The sequence below is a fragment of the Paroedura picta genome, chromosome 8 (assembly GCF_049243985.1).
Source record: "Paroedura picta isolate Pp20150507F chromosome 8, Ppicta_v3.0, whole genome shotgun sequence".
Taxonomy (NCBI): domain Eukaryota; kingdom Metazoa; phylum Chordata; class Lepidosauria; order Squamata; family Gekkonidae; genus Paroedura; species Paroedura picta.
Window position 1 is genome coordinate 52,022,242 of NC_135376.1, and position 15,917 is coordinate 52,038,158.

General features: G+C 41.0%; 1 protein-coding gene across 43 annotated transcripts in view; it reads left to right on the forward strand.

Annotated features, from left to right (window-relative positions):
• TCF7L2 (transcription factor 7 like 2) overlaps nt 1-15,917 on the forward strand; it is a 236,691-nt gene that overhangs the window by 46,405 nt on the left and 174,369 nt on the right. The gene's annotated exons all lie outside the window — the stretch shown is intronic.

The following is a 15,917-nucleotide window of genomic DNA, read 5'->3' on the forward strand; positions in this document are numbered from 1 at the left end:
TACCCTCTGTTTCTTGTAGCCACACAATTCTTTGGTTCGGTGATACTCCATAATGAGAACTTTTAAATGCAGAATGTTAATTGTAGTGCACCATAAATTATTCAACCTGTTATTTTGTACATCATTCAAAGTTCAGTGATGTAGCAATGCCAGTTCACAGAATCAGAGTCTAAAAGCTCCTACTAATTAACAATCGCATCATGACAACATTTGCTAGGTGCTGGATGGACAATATATTTGGACCAATGAGTGTTTCATTAGTGCCTGACACTGGATGTATCACAGATTGTTTCTTGTGCACTAAATGGCTTTTCAGCAATATCTCTGTCACTCATTTCCCGGTATGGAATTTCAGACTTGGAAGCATGAAATTTTAATTTTCTGAGCAGTTTGGGTCCATCTTTGTGTCTTCTATATCCTCTAACTAATATCCTATAATTAATAATGGGTGTGCTCCTGCGTGGTATAGTGGTTAAGAACGGCAGCCTATAATCTGGAGAAACAGATTTGAATTCCCCCCACCCCCTCCAAAACCAGCTGGGTGACTTTGGACTAGTCACTGTTCTCTAAGGGCTGTTCATGCAGAACAGTTCTTTTAGAGCTCTCTCAACTTACCCTACCGTATAGGGTGTCTGTTGTGGGGAGAGGAAGACAATTTTTTAAAATCCTATTGGTACTCCTTTGGGTACTGAAAAACTGGGTATAAAAAAACAGCCCTTCTTCTGAGGCAATAGACAATCTGGAGCAAGGAGTTATTTAAACTAAACCATGCAGTATGTTCCATAGCTGCTTCTTATCTTGAGAGTATACTAGTTCTCAGTAGCATATTTCATGTTTGGTTGGCCACACCTGACTTTTCATATCTCCCTTCAATACTATTTGTCAGAGTTTATTATCAGGTGTGAGATTACAAAATACAGTAGGAATATCCTAAGGCACTTTCCCCAAAAAACAAAGACAGAAACTGGCGCTGTTTTAGGCATCATGGAGAAACTATGGTTTCTTCATATTAAGAATGGGCCAGAAAACTAACATCTCTCTTCCTTTGGTCTGTACCATGGGAATTTAAGGTAGGATTCATGGTTTTACCTTTGGAACATAGTACAGTTTGTAGTAAAACTAAATCACTATGGGATTTAAAAAAAAATCTGTTTTCATTCACTTGAGAGGAACAATTGAATTTTTAAAGAATAAAAGCATACAAGTCAGTTAAACCTAACTTGAAATATACCAGTGATAAACTTCAGTTTTATTGGGATTGCTGACCAAAATTCTAGTTTAATTCTGTCTGTTAGTTTTTTTGTAGTGTTGCGTTTATTATTCCTCAAAATGTGAACTTTTGCTTGTCTTTCTGAACTTTTAGAGAAATATTTTCATTACTATTATCTAAAATTGTTTTCTAAAATTACTTTTTCAGTCATGTACATCCAATTGTACAGATATTCCTAAGAGTGTATCTATGTATCAACCTACGTTCTTTCTGCCTAGCCTCCATTTCTTCTGTCTCTTCTTTTCATTATTGAAGTTGCCCCTTTAAAAGCAAGCGTGCTGAGGAGGTCTCCTGCCTTTGATGCTGCTGTGTACTTGAACCTTTAATAATTAATTTTCTTCCCTATTACTATTACCTGGACTAAAAGGAGAAAAGAATAGTTAGAGTAAATGCTAATAATTGTGCATGTAATGTAATGGAAGCGGTTCATTTACATGCTTATGCAGGCTTCTTCATCTCAGTACTTGAATGTTCCACTACACTTGCATTTACCTTCTTGTAGCTATGCTTTGATGAAGGTTGGCCACATTATAAATAAGCTGGTTACCATGGTGAAAATCAGAGTCCTTGTCTGTTGTATATAACCTTTCCTATCTTTCTGGACACTGTAGAATGTGTGTGTGCATTTGTGTGTAAAATATGTTTGTATAGTTAGATAACATGCTTAACACAGAGAACTTGAATACAATAACGCATATACAATTTTAACTGAGATATCCAATACTGCTTTCCCACCTCTAAGAACTGGTTTAAAATGTCTTAAAATTGGATGACTGAAAATGAAGTTTTTGGAAATTTTCTTGAAAGATTTTTGTGATGCTGAAAAGGTCAACACATCTTCTGACTAAGAATTTGCTCTGGTGCAACAGTGAAAGCTTATGCCTGGCCAGCTGTGGAGCATGATGGAAACAGCTGATTCATGTATTTATAATTTTAGCTATTTGCAGATTCCAAGTATTTGGAAGTTTATTTTGGTGAAGGCTCTTCACTGAACTTTATGAGACATTTTGCTCATTAAGGTTTTAAGGGCATTTTCTATGCATCAATGTGCTTATTTAACTTGGCTGACTGTAGTAATTAAATAATTTCATATTGTTTTTATAAAGACAGCATGAATCAGCAAGCTCCATCACTTGCAATCTATTGGATTGGAGAGTTCTTGCTATCCTTGAATATTTCTTGCTTGCACAATCTTCTACGTACCCTTTGCTCATAGAAAGACCACCTTTTGATTTCCTTTCACATATGTTCTGTTCCCCGTGAATTACAGTAAATGCAAAAAGGACACGTAGTAACTATTCTAGATCTGTGTATTAAAATTTCAAAATTTTTGCAGTTGGACCAGAATATTTGAAAGTGCGTACATTTATGTAATACTTGTTTTATACATCATTTGGTAATGTTGAATTTTGTGTATGTTTGTATGTGTTGTCAGGATCTGGTATATGGACTGGAAGGGAGGCATGAACCACAGGATAGGTGCAGAAATATTCGAATGATGTATTAGTGTATGTCATTCCAAAATCCTATGTCCTGACTTAAAAGTTTGTCTAAACTTAAAAAGATTTAAGACAGTATGTTATCAAGTTTCTCTCCATAATTAGGACTAGACCCTAGTCTAAAGAATATCTAGGAAAATGAAGTTAATAGCCAAGTATGGATTCTGCAGCAAATATTTTCTGGTAGCAACCAATTCCACTTCTGTTGGAACTGCATAAAGAAAGTCCTCAGCAGATGATTGATGGGCAGGCACAAGGCCATGTATAAATATAGTTTATACACTGAACTCTGAAATAATTTCATGTTAAGGATTCCACAGAACACAGCTTCCCAAGGAATTTATATCTTGGATAACCAATTGTGTATGAAATAGGACTGCAGCTGAACTTAAAATTATTGTCTTCTTAAAAATTGTTGTCTCACTCTTTAAAATGACCTTTGACTGTCTACAAATGGTTCTGTCATTTACCCACCTGGAATCATATTTATGACTGGAATTTGGGATTGCTGTTGGTCCATGCCTATGATACCATTTTATTTCTCCCTATTTGTGGTTTTTGACTCTAGTTGTCCCCATAACGATTGAAATAATCCTGTCCCCTCAGGATTTACTGCCTTCTACTGCCTGGGAACAAATCTGTTTCTAATTTAAAATTAAATTTTCATTGATATACAAGAGCCTTAAAAGGAAAACTACATTTTATTTAGATTCAGGTATATGTGTTGATCTGAAGTAGCCAAATAGAACTTGTGTCCAGTGGTACCTTTACGACCAACAATGTTTTATTCAAGGTATAAGCTTTTGTGTACATGCAGTCAGATAGTCTTTGTGCATTCACATAAAAGCTTATACTTTGAATCAAATTTTGTTGCCACTGGACTCAAACTTTGTTCAGCACTTTGTTTAGTTTCACATTTTCTTTCATGGCTTAAGCTGTTGTTTTAATTATAAATAATTATTATATGCTTGAAGCTGGTTGGACTGAATGACCACAGCAGAATGTGATTCTGTGATTGACCCAAACTCCTGTAGTTCAGCAGGTCCTTAGGGATAGATATCCTTAACACTATTTCACTCCCTTATATATTTGGGAAACCGCCTCCTGGGAGGAGACTGTTCAGGGCCCTGTATATCCAGGTCCACCCTGATTGGCCCTCCACCTCCAGCTCCCACCCTCCCTCCTTGCCTGCTAGAAGCCTTGTGGCTGCAGCCTCCAGTGTCACCCACAAGGAGAGAGGCAGTGACAGGGCTTTGTGGCTCACAGGTATGCTCCTGCTGGGAGGGGGGCAGGGGGGGTTGCAGCATCCCTATGGGCTGCAAAGCCCTGTCGCCGCCAGTGGGAGGGGGGCTTTCCATTCCCTGTAGCCTGGGAAGCGCTCTCGCCATGGCGAGAGTGCTTGCAGGGCCAAAGGGAGCCTCCTGCGGCAGTGCGGCTGCCGGGGAGGGGTTTCCCACTCCATTTAGTCCGCTTCGCGGGCCAAAGGGAGCCCCGGCTGCCTTCCCACGTCCTCCTGCCTGCTTCCCGTTTCAGAGGCCATTTTTAAAATGGGCTTTGATACTAGTCTGAGTGACAGATTGGTTTTAAGGAATTCATGCTTATAGAAAGCAAGATTTCCCCTTTTAAAATGTGTGCCCCTGTCATGCGGATGTTGGGTAACTTGCTGCATCATTTTCTAAATTGGGAAGTTTTTGGCTTTATCAAATACATTATACCATGTTCAGTGACATCAAAAATGGTATTTTAACTATACATTAAAATTTATTAATGTTTTCTAAAGGTAACCCAAACATTGTTCCAACTACCCACTCCATCCTTACCCATCGTGATATGAAGGACTCTGATATTTCTCAAAGGAAGTTAAAAATATAGTGAAAATATATGATGGATAAAAATGCAATTTGGTGAATTATATCCTCATTTTTAATTTTATAAAGGACAGATGAAGTCTGTATGATCAGCAGTCCTAATCAGCATATCAGCTCATGTTTCATCATTTCTGATGTAATGCCAGTTCTTATACTTCTCAGCCTAAATAACATATATTTAGGTGGTTAACCATGTTGGTCTGAAGTAACAAAACAAAGTTTGAGTCCAGTGGCACCTTTAAGATCAACAAAGTTTAATCCAGGTGTAAGTTCTTGGTCTTTGTTCATCCTAGATAACAATTACACAACCATTCATCCAGACATATTTCCTCTATGCTTATGCCAGAAACCCTTTCCCCATTTGTCCAGGTTTGGGCCTCCACCCTGACTGCAACAGCAACTCTGCTTTCTTTTACCACCCTAGGAGCCACTGCAGACTAGACCAGCTGCCTTGAGCCAAGCACCTCTGCAGTAACCCTTTTCCTCCCACCCCATCTGAGACCTGGGAAGGGAGGATAAATGATGTTTGAGGCCAGAAGAAGGAAGTTACTATACCCCCCCCCCGCCGGTTGAATACCATAACCACCACCACTTTCCTTCTTCTCCACTCCAAGACCTTACATACTGTCTTTGCTGGAAGATAAATGTGTAACTGATGGACCGCAGTGCCAATCCTTTTTCTCAGCTATGCTTGGTTAAGACTGGAAACCCAAAGTCAGAGCAGGCTAAGAGAGAAGTCATTAACTAGGGGTGGGAAGGCATTTATGGAATGTACTAACCAGTGCTTAGAGGAGATCCAGCAACCGGACATGTCAGCTTCGTGCAGTTAGTGATTAAGAGCAGCAGCCTCTAATCTGGATAACCGGGTTTGCTTCCCCACTCCTCCACATGCAGCCGGCAGGGTGACTTTGGGTCAGTCACAGTTCTCAGAGCTTTCTCAGCCTCACCTACTTCACAGGGTATCATCTGTTGTGGGGGAGAGAAAGGGTAGGCAGTAGGAAACCACTTTGAGACTCCTTCAAGTAGTAAAAAAGAGGATACAAACTCCAGCTCTCATTACCATGGGGAAAAGTGAAATAAATTTATTTATCATACTTCTATACCGCCCTCCCCGGAGGCTCAATTGTAGAAGATCCTGCCTAAGACTATGTTTATGCAAACATTTTCAAGGTGTCCTGGCCTCATGAGATTTACTGTTGTAAAACAAAAACAGTGCTAGAACATACTGAAAGAAAAAGCATTTTGAATACAGCTGCAGGTTAACCCAGGCCTTTCTCCAGAACAGATTTTAGGCCCAAGAGCTATTTCCAGAATGGAAAATTGTGCACTCTTCTTTTGCTAGGCATGGTTTGATTCTAAGCACAGAGTGACAAGCCACTCCTTGCTAGTCCTCATCCACTCATTAAATTTATGCTAAGAGATACTTCCCATCAAGCTCATTCCACTGCTCCCCCCCCCTCCATGCCAGGCTGTGTGAGGGTTCAGGTATTCATAACCAGGACCAAGAAAATTCTTTCCCTAGGGACCACCTAAGTGTCCAGTTTGGTTTCCTATCCAAAATGCCTCATAATGATGGCTGGTTAATTTAACTTTCAGCTGCTGCATGAAACATGCCTCTTTAGTTTACCTGTTTACTCCAACCAGACCCATGTCTACCTGTCTACTCTAACATGACCCATGCCAGTAAGAAACAGGAGAAAAGCTACTCTCTCACAGAGATAGCAATCTCTGAGATTTTATCTTGAGGTTTGGGGAATCATGTCATCATTTTGCTGATGAAGCACAATTGTTTTTCATCAGCTGAGTCAGGCGAGACAATAGAATTTGTGTATGGAGATAATAAGAGCCTCTTGTGGCGCAGAGTGGTAAGGCAGCCGTCTGAAAGCTTCGCCTATGAGGCTGGGAGTTCAATTCCAGCAGCCAGCTCAAGGTTGACTCAGCCTTCCATCCTTCCGAGGTTGGTAAAATGAGTACCCAGCTTGCTGGGGGGTAAATGGTAATGACTGGGGAAGGCACTGGCAAACCACCCCGTATTGAGTCTGCCATGAAAACGCTAGAGGGCGTCACCCCAAGGGTCAGACATGACTCGGTGCTTGCACAGGGGATACCTTTACCTTTACCTTTTTATGGAGATAATAATGAGTTGAGGAGAACTCATAAATTGAAGTTCAGTTTAGATAAGACTGGGGTGCTATTTAGGATCAATATGATCATGCACGCAGTGAGGTTTTCTCTCCTGAAAGAGAAGGCTCACATGTCGATGTCACTAGATCCATATCTGCAGATGGAGATGCAAATTTTCCCAGCTAATATATGTTTTATCCTGCTGGTATATAACTGTACTAAGTGATTACTTTTGACCTGTAAGCATGAAAACAATTTGGCTACTATTACTAGCTGCAACTATTCCATGATCTGACCACAGTTATCCATACCCTGATCACATCCATGTTGAAATATGATATTCACTGAGCATGGGGCTTCTTTTAGAGATTGTTTGGAAGCAAAATACTGCAGAAAGGTTACTTATTGATGTGAATTATAGCAAGCACACTACCAAACCACTGTATAAGTTACTAGTTTACTTCCAGAAGCTTTCTGCTTAGTGGTGGAAAGTGCTGACAAGTCACAGCCATTTTATGATGACCTCAAGGGGTCTTTCAAGGCAAGAGATGTTCAGAGATGGTTCTCCATTGTCTGCCTCTGTGTAACAATCCAGGACTTAATGAGTGGTCTTCCATACAAATGTTAACTAGGACCAACCCTGCTTAGCTTTTGAGATCTGATACGATCAGGCTAGCCTGGGCCATTTAAGGCAGGGCAAGAAGAATGTGCTGTAGACTCATGGCATCTTTCTCTATGGAGCGTTCCAGGCAAGAGATAAGCTGAGATGGTTTCCTATTGCCTTCTTGTGCATAGTGATCCCAGTTTTCCTTGGTGGTCTCCCATCTAAGTACTGACTGGGGTTAATCCTGCTCAGCTCCCAAATCCTGACAAGCTTGGGCTAATTTGGGCTATTTAGGCTTTTTACTGTAAAAGTTGGACCATTAGGAAGGCCGAACATCAAAGAATTGAGGCTTTTGAACTCTGGTGCTGGAGAGCCCTGGTGCTGCAAGGCGAACAAACCAGTCCGTCCTAGAGGAGATCAGCCCTGACTGCTCTTTAGAAGGCCAGATCCTGAAGATGAAACTCAAATACTTTGGCCACCTCATGAGAAGGAAGGACTCCCTGGAGAAGAGCCTAATGCTGGGAGCGATTGAGGGCAAAAGAAGGAAGGGGACGACAGAGAATGAGGTGGCTGGATGGAGTCACTGAAGCAGTCGGTGCGATCTTAAATGGACTCCGGGGAATGGTAGACAATGGAGGATCATTGTCCATGGGGTCGTGATGGGTTGGACACGACTTTGCACCTAACAACAACTTACAAAGATTTGCACAGTATGGAACCACATCCTTGATATCCTCTTAGTTAAACTCTACTGCTGAGAGAGCTCTGGTTCTCCCACTTCCTGAATGAACAATTACAGAATTTCTTCCCCATGTTTCTTCCCTATGATGCCCAGTCATTTGAGTTCTATGCCATTTCACTCCAGGCCATTTGTTAATATTTATTTTTGTTTGAAATGCTGTTGGTTGTCATATGAATTCTCTTGGCACCAGTTTGATTTCTGGTCCTCCTTGTTTATATTGTCCTGCTTATTTATTTCCCTCTGTTATTACATTCTTTTTCTCAAGCTGATTTTTAATTTGTGATGGAGTTAACAAAGATTTGCATTAAAAACATATTTATCTGCTTGCTTTGATTTTTAGTGTGAAGTTATATTATTATTTAGTGTCTCTTGTGGCGCAGAGTGGTAAGCGGCTGAAAGGCTGTCTGAAAGCTCTGCCCATGAGGTTGGGAGTTCGATCCCAGCAGCCGGCTCAAGGTTGACTCAGCCTTCCATCCTTCCGAGGTCGGTAAAATGAGTACCCAGCTTGCTGCGGGGTAAACGGTAATGACTGGGGAAGGCACTCGCAAACCACCCCATATTGAGTCTGCCATGAAAACGCTGGAGGGCGTCACCCCAAGGGTCAGACATGACCCGGTGCTTGCACAGGGAATACCTTTACCTTTACCTTTTATATTATTCTTTATTGTTTTAAATTATTTTCAATTTTGGATGTTCACTGCAGCATTGTGTCAGTATGGAAATGCATGGTGTAAATCTATAAAATAAATAAATGACATATATTAGAGAGTGTGTGGAGGAGTAAGTATTGTTAATGGCTTTCCAATAATTTGCGATCTTCTTGTCTTGTCCAGAATTAGAAAAAATGTGCTCTAGTGCTACTGCTAGCACCAAATAAAATGTTCAAAAAACGTACATGTTGCAGTCTGTTTTGGGATGTAGAAAATTTGGAACTAGAGTTGTCAACCTCCATTTGGCACCTGTAAATCTCCTGGTCTCCAAACAGCCAAGAGCTGTTCATCTGGAGAGAATGGCTGCTTTGGAAGGTAGACTCAGGCATTATGCCCTGCTGAGTTTGCTTCCCTCCATAGACCCACTCTCCTCAGGCTCCATCCTCCAAATCTTTTGCATTTCCCAATTCAGAACTGGCAACCCTATGTATATTCCAGCACCTTAACAACACATGGAAAGCCAAGTGGATGACCCATTCGTTCAGATATCCTAGGTTTCCATATTAATGCTTTGTTGTGTGTAGGAAAACATTCAGACAGGACTTTCTCCTTCTCATGTGCATCTGAAATGTTATACTTGTTTTTGTTTACTAATTATTAGAAATAATTTAAGGATCTTGCCAACTGCTGGAGTTTGGTGTGCTAAAATAGAAATCAATTAAACTGAGAGCAAGCATGACATGTCAGACTAGGATCTGGGAAAACCTAGGATTTTATATTAATGTTCCATTGTGTCATTTCCACCCTGTTTTTCTTGATTTGTAAATAAATTTTGATTCATAGAGGTATGGTAAAATATGAATTCTCATAAATAATAGGCTTGTTGAAAATATTTGTACATAGTTTTTTTTGTCCTTTTTGTGTTTCATTTATCCCTGCCCCCTTTCCCTCTAAACAAGAGAGAAACGGCTTGGTGTTTTTCACGCTCTTTGTTCTCTCCCATGTAGAGAGCTCTTAGATTTTCCCTCTGATTCCTTAAGAAATCCTCCAGTGAAGAAGGAATATGTGTTACAATAGAGGTGGTTGTAAGGGCAGCTGACAGATGAAATATTACAGTGGCATGTATTGTATCCTAAGCAGAGTTGTATATAGACCTCATGATGGGTTGGCTTAGGTATTTACTTAGAAGCATTTCTAGAGGGCAACCTCATTGGACTAAAAAAGTGTGCCTGAACAAGGAGCCTGTTGTTAGTGCTGGGCTCCTCTCTCTCACTGGGGCAAAAAAAAAAAAAAAAAAAAAAGCACATACATGCCTGGCAGTGAGAAGGCTGTTCAGTAGGCAGAGGAGGTCTAGGAGGCCTCGGTCACTCATCAGATGCTGTAAAAGCCCTCACCCAGTTGTAATTCCTGAATGAAAGCAGCACCAACTCTGCTATCTCTTTTTACCCTGGAAATACAAACAAACAAACAAACAAAAAAGCTGTAAATAATATAGATGTGGCTAGATGTGAAATTGACTATGTGCTCTGCAGCCAAAGATGGAGAAGTTCTATACATTCAGTAAAAAGACCAGGAGCTGATTGTGGTTCAGATCATCAGCTTCTTGTTGCAAAATTTAGACTTAAATTGAAGAAAGCTAGATGGAGTCACTGAAGCAGTCAGTGCGAGCTTAAATGGACTCCGGGGAATGGTAGAGGACAGGAAGGCCTGGAGGATCATTGTCCATGGGGTCGCAATGGGTCGGACATGACTTTGCAACTAACAACAACAACAAGATGTGAAAATTATCTTGCTTTTTGGGATTTGTTATTATTTTTATTACAAGGTAGAATTTTGAAACAAGGTTCTTAAATCAGGCTATCTGTACAGAGATGTTACAGAGGTTATTAATTTTGAAGTTGCTAATTCAGCGTTGGTAACGGATTTAGTGGTTGATGTTGCACTAGGATCTAAGAGAGATCCGAGTTCACTGTGCCATGGAAGCCTACTAAGTGACCTTGAGACAGTCACACACTCAGCCCTGTCTACCTCACAGGATTGCTGTGAAGATAAAAATGGATTAAATGAAGAATGTCAATGTAAACTGCTTTGGATCTCCATTAGGGAGAAATACATACATATCTAAAATCCAGAATTCAGTTATTTCCCATCTGGTTAGATTATTTCAGCTCTCAAGAGAGCATCAACTAGGATGAGTAAGTTTTTTGTTTTTACTTTATAACAGAATGATCTCCTAATGTGCCAGGTTCCCTTGTACAGTGAATAATCCTGAAAAAGTGTATGTTCAGAATGCCTCCATGTTGTTTCTGTGCTTTAAGTTCCATAATTTTTTCCCTCCCCTGTATGAATATTGGTGGAATAAAGAGACATAAGAGAAACCAGGTTAGGGAGGCAATGGTACAGAATTTTCCCTGATCCTTCTGTTTGTGCATTCTCCTAGACATTACTTTCCTTGGCTAGATTACAATAATGGATGATACTACTGGATGTGTTTCTCAGGATTTTGAATTAGCAACCAGATCCCACAATATAAAATCTGATTGTATTTCTCCAGACCAGGGATTCTTGTGCCATCAGTACACGTGAGGCACACTACAGTATTATTATTTAACTAGTTTCAAAGCCATTTATAAAAATGGGCCTTGAAAGGGGAGAAGAGGCAAGAGGAAGGGACAGAGGAGGGCCCCCCCCGCCAGCTTACCTGAGCCAGGGTTCTGGAAATGGGTCCGGGAAAGGCTCCACAGCTTCATGGGGCCTTCTGGCAGGGGCAGCCTCACTGCGTCTATGACGCAGCGTCTACGATGCAGCGAGGCTGTCCCTGGGCCAGCCAGAAGGCCGGGGCGTCGGGCGGCTCTACAGGCTCCACGGGCTTCTGGCGGGCCCAGGAACAACCCCGGCACGTCTATGAGGCTCCTACCGCTTTGTCAGCCTTCTCTTGACAATGGCAGCTGGAATTAAGCAAGATGAATCCTTCCTAGGTCATGGGGTGTGGTTAGAGGTGTCTTTTGGGTTTGTTTTTTGTTTTGACTTGGAGGTGGCATAGGTGCGATCTATGAGCTCTGGTCCTTAAGTGGTGGGGAGAGGGGCTTTCTTTGATTCAAAAAAACCTTGTCTTTATAGTGAAAGCTACTTATAAATGGGTTTCATCTGGACTGATGATCCCATGTATCCTATTCTGTTGTGCCTCATCAGTGGCAGAAAACTGGCTAATAAAGCAAAGTTTCCACCTGGATGATGTCATTTCCAGTTGACATGTCACTTTCTAGGGGTGTGGCAGGCAAGTGTGGTCAGCTGGCAGCATTTCCAGTATGCCACAAAGGCTGAAAAAAGTTTCAGGTGTGTCTCCATGGTCAAAAGGTTGTGAAAGGCTGTTTTAGACAGTGCTGATTTCTAGAACCTGTAAGATACCACATGGCTGTTCAGTCTGACTTAGGTTCTCAATGAAACAGAATCAAAGAAAAAAATATATGCTTTATCCAGTATCCTGTGTACTTATCATTGGTGATTCTATGGTTCTTGAACAGTTGTAAAATTTGGAGTAGTTTCCAGTGCCTGTGTAGCTTTTTAATTCAGCACTAAGATAGATTACTTTGGAGTAATTATAGAGGAATTCACACATCCTTGGATATTATTGAATAATATTATAATTTAATGTTAGTGGTATGTATTACTCCATGTGACATATAGTTTCTGTTTGAAATTGAATGCCTGTCAGTTTTATCCATTATGAGAGAGTATGGACTTTTAACACCATAATTCCTTAATGACAAGTAAGGGTTTGCCTGCAAGCATCCACATTTCTTTCCCCATCTCTCTTATACCTCTTCCTCACTCATTTTAAGTCATTGCCATGATTCATGTGTAACATATGCCATTGCTTGTTATTTCACGTTCAAGTTTGCAGAATCCCTGGGTTCATGTATTCTTCCCCCTCCTTTCAGATGTAGCTATGAATTGACATCTTCTGCTTTTACAGCAAACTGTAGTTTTGCTATTTCTTCGATTTTATTAACCATAGCTTGTTCTATGTCCACCAGTAAATTTTAATTAATTGGGCTATGAAAGAATATGAATTTTCACAAATAATAGGATTGTCCAAAATATTTTTACATCTCTACAATAGTTTGCAGTCCTTTCTATATTTCACTTATCCAGTCCCCTCTTTTCTTTTTGAACAGGAGAGAAGGCAAACTGTGTTAGAATTATCAGGAAAGGAATTGAAGAACTTGACTGATATTATAATGCCCCTGTATAGATCTATGGTATGGCCTCATTTGGAATACTACACCATACCCCAAAAAGGCAGTGTAGGGCTGGAAGAAGTGCAGAGGAGAGCAAACAAGATGAGAGGTTGGAGCCTTCTGTATGAGAAACAGCTGAAGACTCTGTGACTTTTCAGTTTAGAAAAGGGACAGTTAAGGGGGGGGGATAACATGATAAGGGGTTTATACAATTATATATGCGTGGAGAGAGTTGACAAAGGGAAATTTTACTTCCTCTCTCAGAATCCTAGAACTCAAGGGCATCCAATTATGCTGATGGGCAGTAGACTCAGAACAGACAAAAGGAAATACTTCTTTATGCAGAAGAATTAAAATATGGGATTTGCCTCAAAAGGATGTATTGATGGCCTCAGGAATAAGCAGCTATTAAAGCAGATTAGATAGCTTCATGGAGGATAGGTTATCAATGTCAACTAGCCATAGTGACTGACGGGAACATCAACATTCAGAGGCACTAACCTTCTGAATCTGAATCTGAGAGTCAATAGGCAACATCAGGGGATGGTCTTCGCCTCTGTGCCCTGTTGTTGGCCATCCAGAGGAATTGGCTGGCCACTGTAGTGCCACTAGTAGTGCCATGCTGCCACTGGGAGTCTGGTCCAGGGCAGGTTGTCCCAATCCTTCCAGGTTACATACAGGGGAGAATTTTCCCCGCTGCACCTAGTCCATCCCGGATTTGTGCCTCCGGTGTGTGGCAGCTGTGATGCCAAAGTTCAGCTACACTGTGGGGCGGCAGAGGCCTATCATTTTTTGTTTGAAGAATGTAATAGTACAATACCGCATTCTTTACAGAAAAATAATTTTTTTGTCCCTTCTGGGATACCATACTTGTGACTGCAGGTGGGGAGGAGCTGGGCCAGTATGGTCCGACTCTTCCATTCCCGACGGACCAGGCCTGACATAGGATCTGTCAGCACTCAGGGCCAAAAGGAAACGCGGAATTATCCGCATTCCCTTGCCATGGGGGTAAATGAGAGCCTGAGACTGGTTCTGGCCCAGCGATTACATCATGTGGAATCGGGACTATACTCTCCCACTGGACAAGCGGTGAGTCCAGGGCAAATTCCTGGTGCGGAAAAGGCCCTTTGTATGTCAGGATGCTGGACCAGGTGGACTATTGGTCTGATCTAGTAGGAGAGAAATAATTTGTCATCATGTATCAATCATGTTGCAAACTTAAATGGACTCCGGGGAATGGTAGAGGACAGGAAGGCCTGGAGGATCATTGTCCATGGGGTCGCGATGGGTCGGACACGACTTCGCACCTAACAACAACAACAACAAATCAATCATGTGTCTGCCTCAGCATTACTCATGGATAATGCTAGCTGTGATTTTCTTTTGACTTGAACTTGAAACCAGCATCAAATCCTGGTTTTCTGAAGATGCAATCAACAGAGTTCTCTGTTCGGTTATCCATCTTAGCTGCTAAATTGAATACAGGTCTCTCCCAGGAGAAATTTATAGCAGGTTATTTATTTTTGGAGGAATTCTAGTAATACCACATTTGCTTCACAAATGTGTTTGCTTGAAGTTTCCATTTCCTTTGGCTGAACTGCATAATTTTGTACAGCATGAGATGACTACTATCTAAAAAGTGCAGTACACATACCTTTTTGTTTTGAAATAGTGAGGAATAGAATATTTATTATTTGGTAGTGTGTGTTCTTATGAGCTATTTGCACATTACTTTCTTATTATGCAAAAACGGCATTGTTGGCAATTGCATTTAGGAGATACTAAAGGCATGTTCCTACCTGTAGAAGGAACATGTATCTAGTATCTTCTTACTTTATGAAACACTGGGAAATTTTAGTTGCGATGTTAGGAAGGAAGGTAAGTGGTGATGAAAATTAACTGTGGAATAACAACATTGATATTACTTCTTGTTATGCCTGTGCTTCCTGTATTACATTCTGAAAAACTGCTAACATATTGTCTGGTTTCAGTGCTGGGTGATGAAACGTTTTCAGGTTGCACTGAATTTATAGTTGCACCTGGAGTGGGTTGTGGCATCTTAAAAAATCTTGGGAGGAGAAACTGTAGTCCCCCTCTCCTTCTTTGTATTGCTTCTCATCTTTGCTTTTCTTGCCTCCCATTCCCTCCCACATATACAGTATTTGCTGGCAAATAAGACTACTTTTCCCCCCTGAAAAACATGCCTCCAAGTGTGTGTGTGAGGGGGTGGTCTTATACGCCGGGTGCACTTCAGTCGGGATAGACATAGCTGCCCATAGTGGCCCATAGTACTGTATTTTGAGTGGAAATGTTGGGGGGTCGTCTTATACGCCCAGTCATCTTATACGCCGGCAAATACAGTAAATGTAAACTTGCGTCATAAACGCCTCAGGCTAGGAATTTACATTTTTGTTATTTAATTGGGATAGTATGTACATGCATAATACTATCAATAAGTTTAAATAAACCAAACTCCATTTTTCATCATGGGGTTTTCTGAAACATTTGCTCTCCCAGACACTATATCAGTGATGTAGTGTTGTACTAGGATCTGGGAGACCCAGGTGTGAATCGGCACTGACATGGAAGCTTACTGGGTGACCTAGCCTAACTTACAGCCTTTTGCTGATGTTGTTGAGCTATAATGGAGGAGAGCAGCTGATTTGATTTTCAATGAGGAGAAAGGGGTATAAATACAATAAATACATAAACTATAGAGTTTAAGTTCTAAGCATTTTGGGAAAAGCACAAACTAGGTTGAATTTAGCAGTACTGTGTCTTGGGGAAATGCAGAACTATGCCCCAGGCATCGAAGTATTTCTTACTCACTGCTAAGATGTCCTTTGTGGTTATTATGCCCCAGGGATGGTCACAAACCAGTTAAAGACTTCAAATTCTTCATGTATTCATGCCCTCCCC